Genomic DNA, 17,641 nt, shown 5'->3' on the forward strand with positions numbered 1-17,641 from the left:
CTTAATTACATTGCTGCATGCTCTTGTATCCTGTCCTATAATCCTGGCAACAACACTAGAGGATGGAGATTGTGGGGGCCATATTATAATTATGCCTAGTACAAGAAGGGTACTACTTTGGTAGCTCAGTGTGTTCAATACTGAACCAATCCTTGTTGCCAGAAAAGTGGTATATAGTGATTTTCTTTGACCAGTTAAAGCCCATCTCCATATATGTGGGAAAGTGAGGGTCCTGTTAAGCTTGGGAAATAGATCCTGAGAATGCAACCAATCAATGTTCACTGCACTTGAGTTCTGGTCCTTTCACTGCCATTTATCAACCATGTGAGTTTTGGCAGAAAATGCTCTGTTTTTTCATCTGTGACATAAAGATAATCCAAATGTAGCAGACATTGTGAGTGCTCTGATAAACATCACATCGCTTTTCCCGTCCTTGTATGGGCATTCCCCAGGTTACATGTGTTTTGCTTCTAAAAGCTGTAGCTGTCACTCTCATCATAAGACTGAATTTGCACTACTCTTTTTCCCAAAAGGCCAGAGAGGAGCCGTACATTCCCGATGTTCTTAGTGTTAAGAGAGAATCCTTCATCGCTTTCTATATCCTAGTGGTTAATGGGCATAAATTCAGATGCTTTAAAATAAAATCATTTCATTTTGCAGATATTCTTTTTAAACATAATTCCCAAATAGAATTTTAATTTTCAACTCATTCATTTTGGGGGATATACTAGGAAGATAGAATATTTTTATTAGAAACATGATGGGGACTTTCTTGAAACAAACTCACGACCATTTTTTTTCTTTAAAATTGTGGTTGTTAAAAAAAAAAAAAAAAAAAGGGGCGCCTGGGTGGCGCAGTCGGTTAAGCGTCCGACTTCAGTCAGGTCACGATCTTGTGGTCCGTGAGTTCGAGCCCCGCGTCAGGCTCTGGGCTGATGGCTCAGAGCCTGGAGCCTGTTTCTGATTCTGTTGTCTCCCTCTCTCTCTGCCCCTCCCCCGTTCATGCTCTGTCTCTTTCTGTCCCAAAAATAAATAAACGTTGAAAAAAATAAAATAAAATAAAATTGTGGTTGTTTATTGATGATACTAACCTTCAGAAACTTTCAAAGTAACATTGATGATGCTTTGTCCTAGTCAATTGCTCAATTACCTATTTCCTGTTGTAGCCCAGGACTAATTTTAAATAAAAATGTAAAAACTTCATCAGGTGTATTCCTCTAAAATGGTTGGGTGGAGATCCGTTCAGGCATAAATCTTCATTAGAATCCTTATTTTGTATTTAGTCTTCTCAGTTGGTTGGCAGAGCATGTGAAATGTGCTTTGATCAGAAGAACAGAAGACATTCTCTTCTCTAGATACTTGCCAAATAATATAATCTTGAAATTCCTGCTGTCAGATTGTTATTAAATGCCTATTGTGAGATATAATATTTATGGAAAATTTCCTAAAGGCCATGCAACATAGGCTCTTCTGGCTGTCCTGAACGTTACCTTTGCATAAAGTCCAACCATCAGAGGTCTATTTTACTGTGTTGGACAGTATTATTTTGAACCCCATTAGGTTTACTTTTACTGAATTCTGCTTTAGTACTAGGTCATTGACCTACATTGAAAGACTTTATTTGAAATGGCTATGTGAAATGCATTTATTATTACAGGAAGTATAAGGAAGCATAGGAAACATTGAGTTCTTTATCACAGAGAGTCCTCTTTATATGGAAACAAAGTAAAAATTTTCCTTAGGCTTACCAATCAGAACAGCTCTGTTCTACTGGAAAACTGATGTGATTTCATATTATGGGCCCTGTGAATCTGGTAACAGATCACGCTTTAGTCACTAGGAATGATATTTATGGACCCTTACCCTCCCCCCTACTCTTTTGTAATACAGCATAGAAAGCTTTCTTAGTGTGCTTATCCAACCCAGGGTATGATTATTTCCTCTTTGTAATGATTCTCTTGACTATGTATTTCATCTTTTGTGTTGAAACATTTTTGTAAGATGCTTCAAATCCTTCGTGAGATACTACTGCTTTATTTGCCTTCTTTTGATTTTCTGTTTCTTTTTAAAATTTGGTAATTACCTATTACATATGTTGCATATATTCACTATTTAAAACCTGTCGTTATTTCAATAAATAGTTCAAATATTTTTATATGGCTCCTGTGCCAAGCTCAGTTCAGGGAAAAAGAAATGAAAGATATAATTCCTGCTTGAAAAAAAAAAAAAACAAAACACAAATTTCCATGGTAGAGGAAAATAAGCGAAAAAGCATAATGTGAGAGGCTATGAGAACAGAAAGGGGGGGTACCTGACTCAGAACTGTGTTTAACCAAACTAGTCTCCACAAAATATATTTGAGGTGAGTTTTGAAGGATTTCTTGTAGGCAGGCCAAAAGGGGAGAGAGGGAGAAGCCTATGGAAATTCACCAAGACATAACAGATGACTGGTGGTCATTTCAGAATAACTTGAGAGCAAGCTACAAGAGCCCTGACAGTAAATGAGACTAGATCATGAAGTGCCTTCGTGTCAAACTAGGGAGTCCCCCCTCCTTTTTTTTTTTTTTGAAGCACCAGGGAGCCACCGGAGGATCCCATGGAAAGAGATGAAGTCAAACAGATGAATTTCTTGTATCCTCCCCAACAGTTGGCATTGTATCTTGAAAATATGAGGTATTCAACCAATGTTGATGAATAAGTTGGGTATTCCAAGAAGTATAACTGCATATCTCATTCATAATCTTCTCAACTTTGTTTCTTTCATAAGCTTTCCCATTCATGAACTTTGTTAGAAAAGGAAGACTGTTATTCCTCTCCATTTGGTCATTTTCCCCTTTCTGCTCATTTCTGTAGGTGATTCCTGGTGAAGGTGAGCTCTAGAATCAGGTAACCAGAAGTTGTATCCTGGCTCTGCCACTGATAAGGTGCACAGCCTGGGAAAAACAACATACCCTCTCTGGGCCTTCCTAATAAGGCAGTTGGGAGATTTAATGAGATAAATATGTGTTGAAGGACGTACCTAGTACCTGGCCTACAGTGAGTTTACAGAGTTAGTGCTTTAGCAGGTTTATCCGATTTCCTATCACTAGTTTTACAAAATGTCTTTTCCTTGTTGATGCGTTTGCTTTGCCAAAGTGAAGTGCAGTCTCTTCTATAGAATGTCTGTAGTAAGGAAACCGTGTCGGCTCACAAGCTTCTGAAGGAGATATGTAGTCAGTGAAATTTTTAGCATACATGACACAAAGACAAGCTTTTGTCTCAGGATCTCTACGTTTTGGTCTGATTCTAAAATTTTTACATTGTTGTTTTTCATTTTCATTCTGAGGATCTGAATCGTTGCAAATATTTCCCAGTTTTCATTTCTACTAGGCATATCGTAAGTATTCCCTCAAAGGAAACTTCACGTGAAAGCAGTTTCTCATCTTACACAACTGACTCATGAGACTAATGGTTCTTTTTCAAGGGGGTCACCCACCCACCCTTTTCCTGTGAGAATATATCTATTGATATACGCACATATATTTATATTTAATATATTTTATGTAATATGTATTGATTTTAATCTCGATTTTCACTAGCTTGAAAAACCTAGGGAACACCAAGATTGGACGGTATTTAAAAAAAAACATATTATTTATACCGTGCTGTTTCCCAAAAAGGATTTCAGGTCATTTACAATAAAGAAAAGCATAGTTACATAAAACCCAAACCCATAAAAATCAGTATAAAACAACAAGAGCCCAGTCATAAAGGAGAAAGGAGAATATTGGGATCTGTGGAAAAATACTCTTTAAACATTTTCTTGGAACAAAGAATCCAGAAGGTTCAGTGAAATGTATTCTCTGGAAAGCCTTCTTTTATCATCACTAACAGCTTGTTTTAAATTACCCTTGTGCGGGGAGTTTGGGAAGAACACTTTTTTAAGATTTTTGCTAAGTCATTATCTCATGGCCTCCGTTCTGTCCCACCCCAGCTTTTAGAGGCTAGTCTTTTTTTTCCTCCCTGACAGGCCCACATTTCATTGCTCTCTGAAGGGGCCTCCACCATGCTTCTCTCACTAGACTTTTGCCTATCAATCTTGACTCTCCTTTCTCCAGATACAAAGTGGTATTTCCCTTCTAGAACAGGGATCTATTGTCCTTGACAAGATACTTTTGTTCAACACTCCTTCTACCGGCATTTTCCTTTGTCTAAAAGAGAAATAGGATACGCAGACAAAACTGGGCTGGGAACTATATTTGCCAATCCTCTCTATGTGACCCTTCCTTTAGTACTCATCCCTCGTGCCCATACAAGGGTTGTCCATTTCCTGTTCCCACTTCTCTGATCCTGGACTTTGGGGCATTTTTCTTCTTGGTCTCAAGTGCGGGCTGGAAGTCTGATTGGATAGAAGACAAAAGGGAAACATATACTACTCATTATATGTAAATCTTCATTTTGCACATGGGGGTCAGAGATGCCATAGTTGTTATTTACTCTAACACAGTGATATGAATGCAGAAGCTTCTGATAGATTCTTGTGCAGGTTGGTGCCAAGATTGGACGTTCATGTTTATTCGTGCAATATATCACTCGTAATGATTGTGTCCAACTCAGTACTTTTCACACTGTTTGCTGCTCCCTGATCTTTCAGCACAAGCAAACAGTCTTCTGAAAATACCTCTCTCAGTTTGAAGGGCAATTAATGAGAAACATACCAGAAAGGTTATTATGCCTATTTTCTGGCCAGAGCCCTTTGAATCACCCAAAGGGAAGCTAAGTATTATTTTGACATTCATTATTGGCTGAACACCGACTATGTGTTTCTGAAGATAAGATTGGCAAACTGCTTCCACAGCCGGATCCACACAGCATGGCATGTGCTTGAGAAAGGGACTCATCTGGTCTAAGTTCTCCTGCCCTTATAGCATGCAGAGTTCAGCTGGAATTTGAAGCTTGAGTAGTATTTCTTTCCAAAGGCCATTAACTGTCCATGAGACCCCTAAGTTATTATAAGCTGGAATATTCCATTCATCCTAGACTATTGACTTATTATGTGACTAAGTGCATAGTAACACAGTGGACCACAACTGTTAGGATTTCACTTGGTAATTCAGGGATTTTCTTTTAGGTGAAAAACATCAAATCCAAATCACTAGGTAATAATAAAATAAAATTTTAAAGAATGCTTCAAGAGAGAGAGAAGAAAAGCATTCAAACTAAAATTTGTTTCACAGTCCTCAGGTTCTTTCCAGATGCCAGCCCTTGTTTTCTATTCTTGCTTCCCACCCCCCCCCCCCCCCCCAGGTTTCTAAACTTCTGTGACACTTCTCCGTGTTTACACTAATCCTTGTCCTGCATGCAGACCCCAAGGAACCTCTACTTTCTCTCATGCTGCCTTCGGAATATTTAGGATAAATCCTGCGTGGTGATTCTCCATGCCTCACCGTGTCACACGCTCATTTTGCAGAGCCCTTTTACCCCACAGTAAATAGCCCAAGAGGGTGCTTGGAACAGGTGTGGCAATTTAAGCTTTCTTCCTGTTCCATTGCCTGCTTCCATCATTTCTCATCTTTTTTCTTAAGCTGATACTCTGCTCCATCATGCTGCTTTTATAGCTGCTGTTCAAACTTTAATGAGGACAATCAATGCTTGCTCTGCCTTAAAAAAAGAAAACAGATTAGAACTCAGAAATTGCAATGTCCAACAACTCCAATTGAGTCAACACAATTATATGAAAACTGTGAATTAAAAACAGTATCTTACAAATTTAATACCTTAATTTACAGACAACCGAGGACCAAATGTCTCTGTTTGACTGTTATGCATCCTGAATTGCTATTCAGCCGTGGTGACCTTGCTTTGGCAAATAGCATTCCAACCCATTTATTCATTTTCCACCGTGAGACCAGTTACAGCCCGTCTCCCATAGGGATGATCAGTATCAGGGCAGTTCACCTCACATCTGTCATTATAAACCTTTTGAAGCCAGATCGTCCATGTCTGAAGCACCAGGTATAACCATAGAGATCTATGGCATGAGTGCTTTTTTCTGCCGGCTGTATTTCCCAAACAAAAGACCTACGGCAAAAATAAGTTGAGTGCACTGGCATTTGAACATCACCATATACCCACCTTACCTGGTAAATGGACATCAGTTATAGTTGTCATTTGTTCCTGTCCTTTTATTCTGTGGCCTGACAACAAAACAAATGCAAGAATGGAGGTTCAAGTTAATCAGAAACTGTAGCACCAGCTCTGCCTTTTCTGGGCTTCGAGCCAAATTACCCAGGGATGGCCTGGGGGTTTGATTCAGGTGAGGGTGAAGGCGGCTTCCCCACCTTCGATCTACAACCGCTTTTTGATAGGGAGCGCTCATACAGATGTGGCGAACCTCTCTTTTCCTTTCTGAAGTGTTGAGGAGGGAGGAACCCAAGTTTCCGAACGTCATGACTTTGTCTCCAGTGGCAGGGATGGCGCACCCTGATTGCTGAGTGGTTGGAGAGAGCCACAGGTTTGTTTGACATTGTGAGGATTAGATATAAAACCAGGACCCAAACACTACCACTCAGAAAAATGGCCCTGCGTCCCACAGGATGCCTGCTTTATTGGCACAGTGTGCGGAGCATCTTACCGAAGCATAGCTGAGCAGACAGTACACGTTATCAAGTACAGATCCTTCAATGAAGGCTAGGGAATTGTGCATGAGCCTTCCCCTTGCATGCATCTGTCTTGGCCTTCTGACTTAGGCTGGCTCTTTTGTGTCTCCCTGATTTTTCACGCTGTTTAAACGGGGCCTCCTGCTTCTCTGGCTGCTCTTCATATGATGATTAGAAGGGAAGTCAGTCAGGCCCCGGGAGAATAGGAAGAGACTGAGGCGTTCCGTAATCAGCACCACCTTGTTAGACAACCTTGCATCCTTCTCTTCTCTATTAGGAAGAGTGTTCTCAGAATTTACTGGCTTCCCTTCTCTATACATGGTAGCTGATTTCCACCCTTTGATTGTATTTTTGCTTCTGTCTAAAACGCGTTTGCTGCTTTTCTACTCCATTTGACTCTTTCACGTACCACAAAGTCCAGTCCTATCAGACATACCCTGCCCACACCTAAATTCAACAAGCCCTAAATCACATCATTCCTCACACCTACCTTGTAAACTGTCTTCTCCTTGTCCTAAATTTCACTGCCAATCCTGCAAGGTTCCCTTGGTGGCCTCCTTTTCCCCTGTCCCATCTTGCAGATGGCGAGGCCTCTGCAGTGGGTCTCATCTCTTCTTTCCCTCCTTCCTTCCTTCCTTCTGCTCCCCAGGTTGCCAGTCCGATGATACACCTCTGGTTCCATTTGATGTCAGTTACCAGCTTAATATCTCAGAAGAAGGAGTAGAAAATAGAGTTCAAGTTTCCTGCTCGTATTTTAGTGTTGGTAACAGCTGCCTGTGTTGAAATAGATTTAGAGAGGCTGGTGGGAATGAGCCTTGACTGATGGGCTGTGGGAGCCACAGGTCTGGAATCAAAGAGGTGACATTGGCATCACCTATGTGGGATTCCACCCTGAATCACAGGTATGATCATGTTAAAAAGAAAACGTAAATAGCCCTCAGCTGGAGGGATGCATCTTCTGCCCCCCTCCCCGTGGATCTTGACTAACATTTTTCTCTCCCCCCGCCCCAAAGCTTCTCTCTTCTTAAGCCAGATTGAAGCACTGCCATTACCTAAACACATTTTGTCTCTTTGTTTCTCCTCATGCCTTTCCCTCCAAATCCCCCCACCCTCCGCTACAAGCAAGAATCCTGTATTACACTGGTTTAAATCTTCCTCCATGACGTGTCACACAATACACTTTTTCTCTACTTCCCTGTTCTATGGCATGTATACAATGCCCTTATGGTGTTCCGTACTTTCTGTCCCTATTCTGTCGTTGCCAGATGTTTGTGTCACCATGTCACAGAATTTTTGAACCTGAAATCTCTCCTCACCCAGCTCCACCCTAGCCCGTCCTTTGCCCGGCACCAATTTACAGTGGAGGAAACCAAGACCCAAAGGAGTTGCGACATAGGCACATCGGATGGCTATTGACCGGTTGGAATGAGAACCAGGTCTCCCGACGGTTGCTTTTCCCAGTGGTCTTACTCAATTGTGAAAGCAGACCAGTTCACAACAATAAACAGTAAATGACTCCTTCATCAAATGATCAACTCCTGAAACACTTGGGGTATTTTTCTGCTTTCTTTTGTGTAGGGATTTGTCAGTACAGCTTTTTCAAACATCAGTTTCTCATGTATTAACATTTCAGGATAAATCTGCTTTTCTTTATGCATATTATTCTTTTCTACTTTTTGAATTTGCATATTAATATCTTGTCCACCATTGTCCTTTGTTCCTGCCCTTTCTTCTGTCTTCAGCTTCTTGCCTGTTTTTTAGGTCTTGGTCTCCATGCTTGCCTCTGTTCCTTCATTGTCTCTGATCTTTCCCTGCCCAATATGTTGACTAGTCCCCAGCTCTGATCTCCGATGGTGAAATGGATTTATCAATTGTCTTAGATCCATGTTATAGGTATTGTGAGATAGTGTTTACAATTTGTTTTTCAGTTAATTGTTGTGCTACTGCTTTTCCACTAAATTGACCTAAGGCTGTGAATTATAAACTTTCTGCAGAGAGGGGTAATTTCTTGTTCATCTTTGAAAGACCCAAAATACCTAATAGAAAATCTTGTAAATGTGTCTAATAAATGCTTGTTGAAATAGGAAATAAGTGCAAGGCCGAATTTTATAATTATGAGGTCTTTGACTTAAAGGAAGATCAACACAAATTAATACCTCTTAATAAAAAGAATTTAGAATATTTCTCTTCTAGCTTAGTATAGAAATGTGATATGAATCCATTCTTATTTTATTTGTTGATTTAGCTTTGCCAAACAAAACTATACCTAAATTTGCAAATCAGCTTGAACAGTGTTGAGATCATGAGGTTAAGTGCTTTAATGTTTTGAAAAACTCATGTCTCCTTTCTCATTTGAAAAAGGGAAGGAATAACGACAATAAATAATTACAGAGAAAAGAAAAAAACTCTGATTGAATTTACCTGACCACCATGCATCCACTCATTAGTGTTGAAGATCAGCCATGCTTCTAAATCTATGTGCAACTGAATTCAATATGTGCAATGAGGGAATAGGTAACATCATAAAACTTCAAACTTCGGTTCCTGGAAGCCTCCTGGGTGCAGACAATCACATCAATGGTAGTTCCTACTTCTCTGGACAACACATTGGCCATATTTTCCATTTATTTCCAATATTGCTACCAGACAAAACTTTGGAACTAGCTAAATGTAAATGTAGAGGAAAGCAGCAACCAAAGTAATTAGTATAGTTAGTGTATCTGTAGAACAAAATCCTAAAATAAGTGCTAGAACTCAGGACTTTGTCTTTCATTTCAAGGCAAGGGAAATTCCTGTGTCCAAAGTTAATTAATGTCATGTCTAATGTTCATGTTCAAATGAGCAGGAAAAAAGGGGTACCGATTAGTATAAACCATACCAATTTTATTTCCTGTGCAATACTGGTTTTGGTTGAGAATTAGTTCTTGAATCGTGGCTCTTCTGCTTGTTGTCAAGTCCGTGTTCCTCACACTCAGGGTAAACAGTGGAGAGATTATGAGAATGTCAGACTAAACACTTAACTGGAAGTTTATGTGATGGAACTATGGTACTTGGTACTTAAATAGCTCTACAAGTGATTCCACTGCACTCAGAAGTTTGAGAACTCTTGATGTGTGTGATTTGGAGAAAGTTTCCCAACCTTTTGAATCTGTTTCTTTGTGTGATATTGAAGGAAATAATACTGATCAGGTCGTTGGGAAGGCCGTATCAGATCACATATGTAAAATATGTAAATGGGTAGTAAAAGGTGACATGTGCCCTTTTCTGCCATCCTGTAGCTTGACCGTGATCTTCCAAAGGATATATATACCCAAGCTGGACTTATGGTCATGCCCTACCTCATCAGGGTTTTTTATTTTACTTTATTTTATTTTACTATTTTTTGAAGACCTGGCCTTTATTTTTAGTTTGACTTTGTCATCTTCTTTTTTCAGTCATTAGTCTATTCCTTATTAAGAAGAAAATGCTTTCCTGTTAATGGACAAAATATTACTGTATTTCCAAAGCTATTAAATTGAGACTTTTTCATTATTGGAAATGTACCTAGGAAAACTCAGCAGAAATCCCAACTGATAGAAAAACCAGGAAAGAGAAATTTTGAGCAAGGGACAGTAACTCTGCAAGCCTTTAGAACCATTCATTTCTTAACTTATTTCTGTTCCAATATTGTTAGTTTAGTAGGTATCATTTGTGTTGAAATGTTCTCAGTGAGAAAATCTTGATAAATGCATTCTGGTTTGTATATCAGGTGGATAAAAGTTTACTTATTATTCTTTATCAGGGTATTACTTTAATAGCCATAAATTAAATGTAATAACTACTAAATGAATAGTATTATTAAATTACTACTAAATGAAATAACAAAGAAATCCTAGTCATATCATTTCTTAAGGACAATAAAAGAAACTTAATTAAAGGTTAAGGAAGAAGTTTTAATTTTTGTTTCTAAATAGTTGCATCTTTAAAAAAATTAGATGATACTTCCTAATTTGATATTTAACTTTGAAATCATGAGATAGTGTCATGAACACTTAGTAACTGCATTTACCAGACTACCCAAAGTAGAGCTAAACTGTGTAAAACTCTCCTTTTGATGCTCAAAGTTACTGAAAAACTAGCTTAAGTAGCGATCTCATGAAATATACTTGCAGGTTTAAGTTTAGGGTCTCTTCCTGTGTCAACAACGGAGTGATCGGTACTGAGTCATGACTTCAAAACATGGAGACCAATCCTTCATATGTCCCTAAAATACTATGTTTTTAATTCACAAGTAGGGGTGTTAGGGAACATTTTGTTTACTGAATAGGCCTAGATTTCCAAAGTTGGAGCATTACTGTTGGGACTTAACATGTTTAAGAGGAACTTGCATATTCAACCATCTAGCTATCTGGTCATTTCTTCTTAGGTCAGTTCTATGTCCATAGTTGTGTTGAAATGAGGAAGTTAATGGTAGCTCTGCATGGTAATTTGAAATGCAAAAGCAGATTCTCTTTTACTTTATGGGGAGAAATCTAACATGCATGCCCCTGAAAGCAGCTTAGATAGCATGCTTTCCAAAAACTAAGGAAGGAATTTGTTCTCTCTTACGTTCTAAGCTACATTTACCTCTGAAGAAGTCAGTATTACTCACTGCACATCTTCAGTTCCACCACTATCATTATGAAGACAGAACCTCAACTTTCTCTGGGAGGGTGAAACATTGTCATTGGCGATTGTATGTCCTGTGAGTTGTTGGTAATAGAAGTCGGTTATTTACTATCCAGCTGGCCACACTCATAATTCACAATTTAGCCATTGTTAGAGCAGCTTGTGCAAATTAGTTTTCAAGTTTTGTGGGATTTCTTCACAGGTTAGATTCTAAGCATGCAACACTTTTTCTTATACGTTTAGCAGATCTTTAATAATTTGTTATTCGAAGCTGATCATTCATTCTAGGCAGCTACCTAATCTATCCACAAACTAACATTATATTGCTAATTAAAAGGAACAAAACAAAATCAATACATGTGTTTTCCTGGAAAAGAGAAATGTATGTAGTCATTGTGGCCATGAAATATGGATGTGTCCATTTTTTAAAAAGTGGGCTATAAAAAAACACATCCTAGGTACTGTTCAAATTTCCTCTGACTTCCCTGACTCCTGGACACTCAACCTCTTGCTCCTTCTCAGCAGCTACCCTGACCTCCTAACCTTCTCTGGGTCTACACAGTTTCTCTGCCTGAGGCCAACCAGACTTGTGTCTTTGGCTCCTTGAAATACTAACAAATTTAAATAAAATACCACACCACAGGATTTAAGATCTGACTTTTCAAGCAGTTTCAGAAGAACCAAATAATGCAACCAGAAAGTTCAGGGGCATTAAATCCCCAAGCAGCTAACTTTGACCAAAGGGAAACATGAGATACGAGTGAGAAGAGTAGATCAATTTGCTTCCTTTCTCCCTCTAATAGATTTGAGCCAAGGTAAGTTTTCTCCATTTGGCCTTTCAGGAGATGTTCCATATGCCTGAGCAAAATCACCTATGAAACAGTCCTCTGGGTCTTTAAGCAGCTCTTTGCAAAGCAATGGAGAACACTGTAGGACATCACCATGCATGGCTTCTCATAATATTCTCATTCACTTGATTCTTTCCTCATTGTTAATGAAGATTAGACCTTCCATATGAAGTATTGTTACTTCATGCTTCCCCGAGTCTCTGTTCTAGGAGATTCAGGTTATGACATAAATTATCCCAGTCAGTTGAATGCAACTGAAGTTGAAGAGAGACAATCCCTCTTTTAAGACTTAGCTACTTTCATTCTAGATGTTATTCATTGAAATGGTGTTTGTAGGACATCTATATAAAGCCATTGATGTAGGTTTGAGGAGGTAAGCTGTCTTCATCGAGGGTATATTCTGGTGTGAAAAGATTTCTCAGTAAATGAGTTAAGTAAGGACAGCATATCAATCTTGTATGTCATAGATAGTTTTAAGAGTTATGGTGAACAGTACTTAAGGGAGGTGGATAGAAAGTGGATTAGTGGATGGTGTACAATTTATAACAAGATAGTTGAAAAGGCCACATTTAGAAAGTGTCATTTATGGAAGGATGCAAAGATAATGAGGAATCTAAGTGTATTTCTGGGGAAGAACATACAAAAAAATGGGAATAGCATATATAAAAAGTCCTAAAATTGAATGGTGTCTTGTGTGTTCAAGAAATAGTCAGGAGGCCAATATGGCTGGCACAGTATGAAAGATTAGAAAATAGCAGTAAATTAGGTTATTGAGGTGTTATGGGGCTAAATCCTCATACTTTTTAAAAAGTGTTTATTTATTTTGAGAGAGAAAGGTAGCGTGAGTTGAGGGAGAGAGAGAATCCCAAGAAGGCTCTGCACTGTGAGCATGGTGCCTGATGTGGGGCTCAATCCTATGAACCATGAGATCATGACCTGAGCTGATATCAAGTCGGATGCTTAACCGACTGAGCCACCCAGGCACAACCCCCTTTATAAATTTATGTTTAATATAACCCATCACACTTTTGAAAGTGAAAGGAGATAAGCCTAATGATTATATCTAACCACTGCCCTAGCAAACTGGAATGAATGGTTACCCTATTTCCAGGCTATTGTAAGAATTTTAGACATTTGTTAAATAGAAAGCAATTGAAGAATTTTGAGCAAAAGAGTGGCATGTTCGAGTTTATGTTTTGATAATATGATACTGACCTTTGAAGGAGAGAAAAGGGTAAAAACAAAATACAATGGAGGAAAGCAGTTAAGACCCTATGGCAATCATATGTGTGCCTGGAGGTCTGGAATGACCACATAAATCTGAAAGTTGTGTTAATCAGTATAGACCAAGCTATATGCTATGATAGCAAGGAAACCCCCATATCTTACTGGCTTAAAGCAGAGCTCAGCAAACAATGGTCCATAGGCCAATCTTAGCCACCACCCTTTTTGGTAAGTGTGATTTTATTGGGACCACAGCCACACCTATTTACAGTTTGTGTATGGCTGCTTTCTCTCTGTAATGGTAGAATCGATACCCGCAACAGAGATGGTATGGCTGTAAGCTTAAAATATTTATCATCTGTCATTTTGCACACACAAAAAAATTGCTGACCCTGTGCTTAAAGAAAAAAAAGCATTATTTCTTGTTCAAGGTCTGTTATCCAAACACTCTTCTTGGAGCAGCTCATTTCCAAGCACTGGATTCGGATATTAAAGTCAGTTCCATCCCAGAACTCCACTCTTCCAATATGAGGCCGTCACTGTCACCAGGTATCACCACCATCATGAGCGGGAAGATCTCAGACCAACTCTTAGATGCTTTGCCTAGAAGAGATAGACATTCCTGTTGATGATGGCCAACCCAATAGACTCATGTAACTGAGAGGGGTCTGGGCAATTTGAGGGAGAACATAAATGATTGGTTGACAGTAAAAATTTTTGCCTAACAGTCATAAGTCCAGAAATGAGCCTAGATTAGCTCACTGAAGGAGAGAGTTTTGGTAGACAAGAGAAAATGTTCAGGAACTATGCTGGGCCATTCCTTAAACAACAGCAAGAACTCCAAAGATTAGGAGCTAGAAAGGAGAATGCGGTGGAGCAAATGTGTAAAGCCAGTTCCTTGCAAATGTCTTGCATGGCAAGTGAAGGAAATGTATCAAGAAGGAAGGAATTATATATGCCAAATGCTGATGAGCCATGGAAGAGGAGGACAGAGATTGGATGATGGATTTGGAGAGCCCATCGACTACCCTGACAATAGTCATTTCAGTTAATTGGAGTGATTTTGAAAGTCTGATTGGAGAGAATTTAAAATAGATTGAGAAGCAAGGAATCAGAGACTGGAAAAATACACAAGTATTTTGAGGAATTCTGCTATAAAGAAAATGAGTAAAATGGTGTGGTAGATAAAGAAGTAATGGAGTTAAAAGGGTGGGTTTTTCCCCTTTTTTTAATGAGATTAAAAATTTAATGCATTAATGGAATTTTTTTTTCATTAAACTTTTGTTTTAATGGGTCTCAAAATTCTGTGACAGATTTTTGGTCAAAGTTGTTTCCATTAAAAAGTACTGATTTTAGGGGCGCCTGGGTGGCTCAGTTGGTTAAACATCCGACTTTGGCTCAGGTCATGACCTCCTGGTTCATGGGTTCAAGCCCCGTGTTGGGCTCTGTGCTGACAGCTCAGAGCCTGGAGCCTGCTACGGATTCTGTGTCTCCCTCTCCCCTGCTTGTGCTTGCTCTCTCTCTCTCAAAGATAAACATTAAAAAAAAAATTAAAAAGCACTGAGTTTAAAAACTAATAACTTAAAACTGCCACACACACAAAAAAACAAATGGTCCAGAAAACATTCTCCTTTCCTTCTGAAGGTTTTACGATGCATTGTTACCATTAACCAGTCTTTTACTATTAAACTTAAATGGCCAATTGACACAAACAGTTCTGAGACCGTTCTTCCGCCACTGATAAAGACTGGGGTGGCAGGTAGTGGGGGCAGTTAAGTAGCCTTCTGAGCTTTCTGGGCAGATTTGTTGACCTTGCCAGGTCCAGCTGCCTTCTTGTCCACTGCTTTGATGACACCCACAGCAACCGTCTGTCTCATGTCACGAACAGCAAAATGTTCCAGAGGAGGGTAGTCAGAGAAGCTCTCAACACACATGGGCTTGCCAGGAACCATATCAACGATGGCAGCATCAGCAGATTTCAAGAATTTGGGACCATCTTCCAGCTTTTTTCCAGAATGACGGTCAATCTCCTTCAGCTCAGCGAACTTGCCGGCAGTGTGAACTGTGTGACAGTCCAGCACAGGTGTATCCGGCACTGATTTGGCCTGGATGGTTCAGGATAATCACCTGAGCTGTGATTATCCTGAACCGCCTGCTTCCATTGGTGGGTCATTTTTGCTATCAGCAGCCACATTGCCACGACGAACATCTTTGACAGATACGTTCTTGACATTGAAGCCCACGTTGGCCCCAAGTAGAGCCTCACTCAAAGCTTCATGGTGCATTTCAACAGACTTTACTTCAGCTGTAACACTGACTGGAGCAAAAGTGGCCACCATGCCTGGCTTAAGAACACCAGTCTCCACTCAACCCACAGGGACAGTACCAATACCACCAATTTTATAGACGTCCTGGAGAGGCAGACGCAAGGGCTTGTCAGTTGGATGAGTAGGTGGCAGAATGCAATCAAGCGGTGTGGTTCCACCGCCATTGCCATCTTTACAGGTGTCTTTTCATCCCTTGAACCAATGCATGTGAGCACTTGGCTTTAGCATGTTGTCGCCATTCCAACCAGAAATGGGCACAAATGCTACGGTGTCGGGGTTGTAGCCAATTTTCTTAATGTAGGTGCCGACTTCCTTAACAATTTCCTCGTATCTCTTCTGGCTGTAGAGGGGCTCTGTGGAATCCATTTTGTTAACACCAACAATAAGCTGTTTTACACCCAGTGTGTAAGCCAGAAGGGCTCATGGGTCATGCTCACGGGTCAGCCCTTTCTTGGACAACCTGCTTCAAATTCACCAACACCAGCAGCAACGATCAGGACAGCAGTCAGCCTGAGATGTGCCTGTAATCATATTTTTGACAAAGTCTCTGTGTCCTGGGGCATCAGTGATGGTCACATAGTACTTGCTGGTCTCGAATTTCCACAGGGAGATATCAGTGGTGATACCACGTTCACGTTCAGCTTTCAGTTTATCCAAGACCCAGGCATACTTGAAGGAGCCCTGTCCCATCTCAGCAGCCTCCTTCTCAAATTTTTCGATAGTTCTTTTGTCGATCCCACCACATTTAGAGATCAGATGACCAGTAGTGGTAGACTCGTCCACATCTACGTGTCCAATGATGATGATGTTGATAGGAGTCTCTTCCTTTCCCATTTTGGTTTAGGTTTAGCAGTGGTGTTCATAACACCTGTGTTCTGGGGGCAAACCCATTGTGAAAAAGCTGGAATTTTGTTGATGGAGAAAAATCTTGATGCAAATATGAGAGAGTGCAGTTGTGATGTCCCTGAGTGCCAGAAGTGGAGGATTATGGGAGACAAATACAGGGGCTGCCCTTAGTAGGGGCTTGACTTACACTGTGAAAGGAAATGAATTAACACTAGGAATGTCTAATCTCTGTTACAAAACAAAACAAAACAAAACCTCAAAATACTCTTACTTCTCAACTCAACATTCAGAGATTAATATTCTCTCTCTGTCTCTCTCTTTTTCCTTTAAATTTTTTTTTTAATCTTTACTTATTTTTGAGAAAGATACAGCATGTGAGCAGGGGGAGAACAGAGAGATAGGGAGACACAGAATCCGAAGCAGGATCCAGGCTCCGAGCTGTCAGCACAGAGCCTGACGTGGGGCTCGAACTCAGAAACTGTGAGATCGTGACCTGAGCCGAAGTCGGACGCTCAACGGACTAAGCCACCCAGGCGCCCCATCTCTTTTTCCTTTTGAGAAAAGTTAATTCCGGCATATTCCCTTGTTCTGAAACATTTTGGGAAAAAGCATCTCCAATTAGGTCAACAGATTTCTGACTTTTAAACAAGAATGTTTTAACCCTGGTAACACTTTATAATTAGTAAAACACTGACTGGATTTCTTTTAATTACTATAATCCTACTTCCATCCCCCTGGTGCTAAGATGGCCAGATGTTCAGCTTATATTTTACAATAATTGTGTAACTGAACCTCTAAAGAAGGTTTAAGTTATTTTTTTCTGTGGAAAGTAGCTCTTTTCATGGTGAGCTATAAAATTTCAAGTGGAAACTACGTATTCCCTCTCTGAATGCTATTTAATTTCTCCAGTAGCAATGCTTAGCTACTGTATTTATTTCAAACCATAACTTTTCCTTTTAGTCTAAATATGAAAAATTTTTCACAATAAAGAAAAAGTAAAATTAAAAATCAGTGATAGTACAGGCCTGTAACTGTACCTAAAATTTTACCGTGTGTGTGTGTGTGTGTGTATGTGTGTGTGTGCACGTGTGTTTTAATCGTGAATAAAACA

General features: G+C 39.7%; 1 pseudogene; it reads right to left on the minus strand.

The window, feature by feature from the left end:
• Positions 1–15,129: 15,129 nt before the first annotated feature.
• Positions 15,130–16,533, minus strand: LOC122483261 (annotated as a pseudogene).
• Positions 16,534–17,641: the final 1,108 nt, after the last annotated feature.

Source organism: Prionailurus bengalensis, chromosome A1 (genome assembly GCF_016509475.1).
Source record: "Prionailurus bengalensis isolate Pbe53 chromosome A1, Fcat_Pben_1.1_paternal_pri, whole genome shotgun sequence".
NCBI lineage: Eukaryota > Metazoa > Chordata > Mammalia > Carnivora > Felidae > Prionailurus > Prionailurus bengalensis.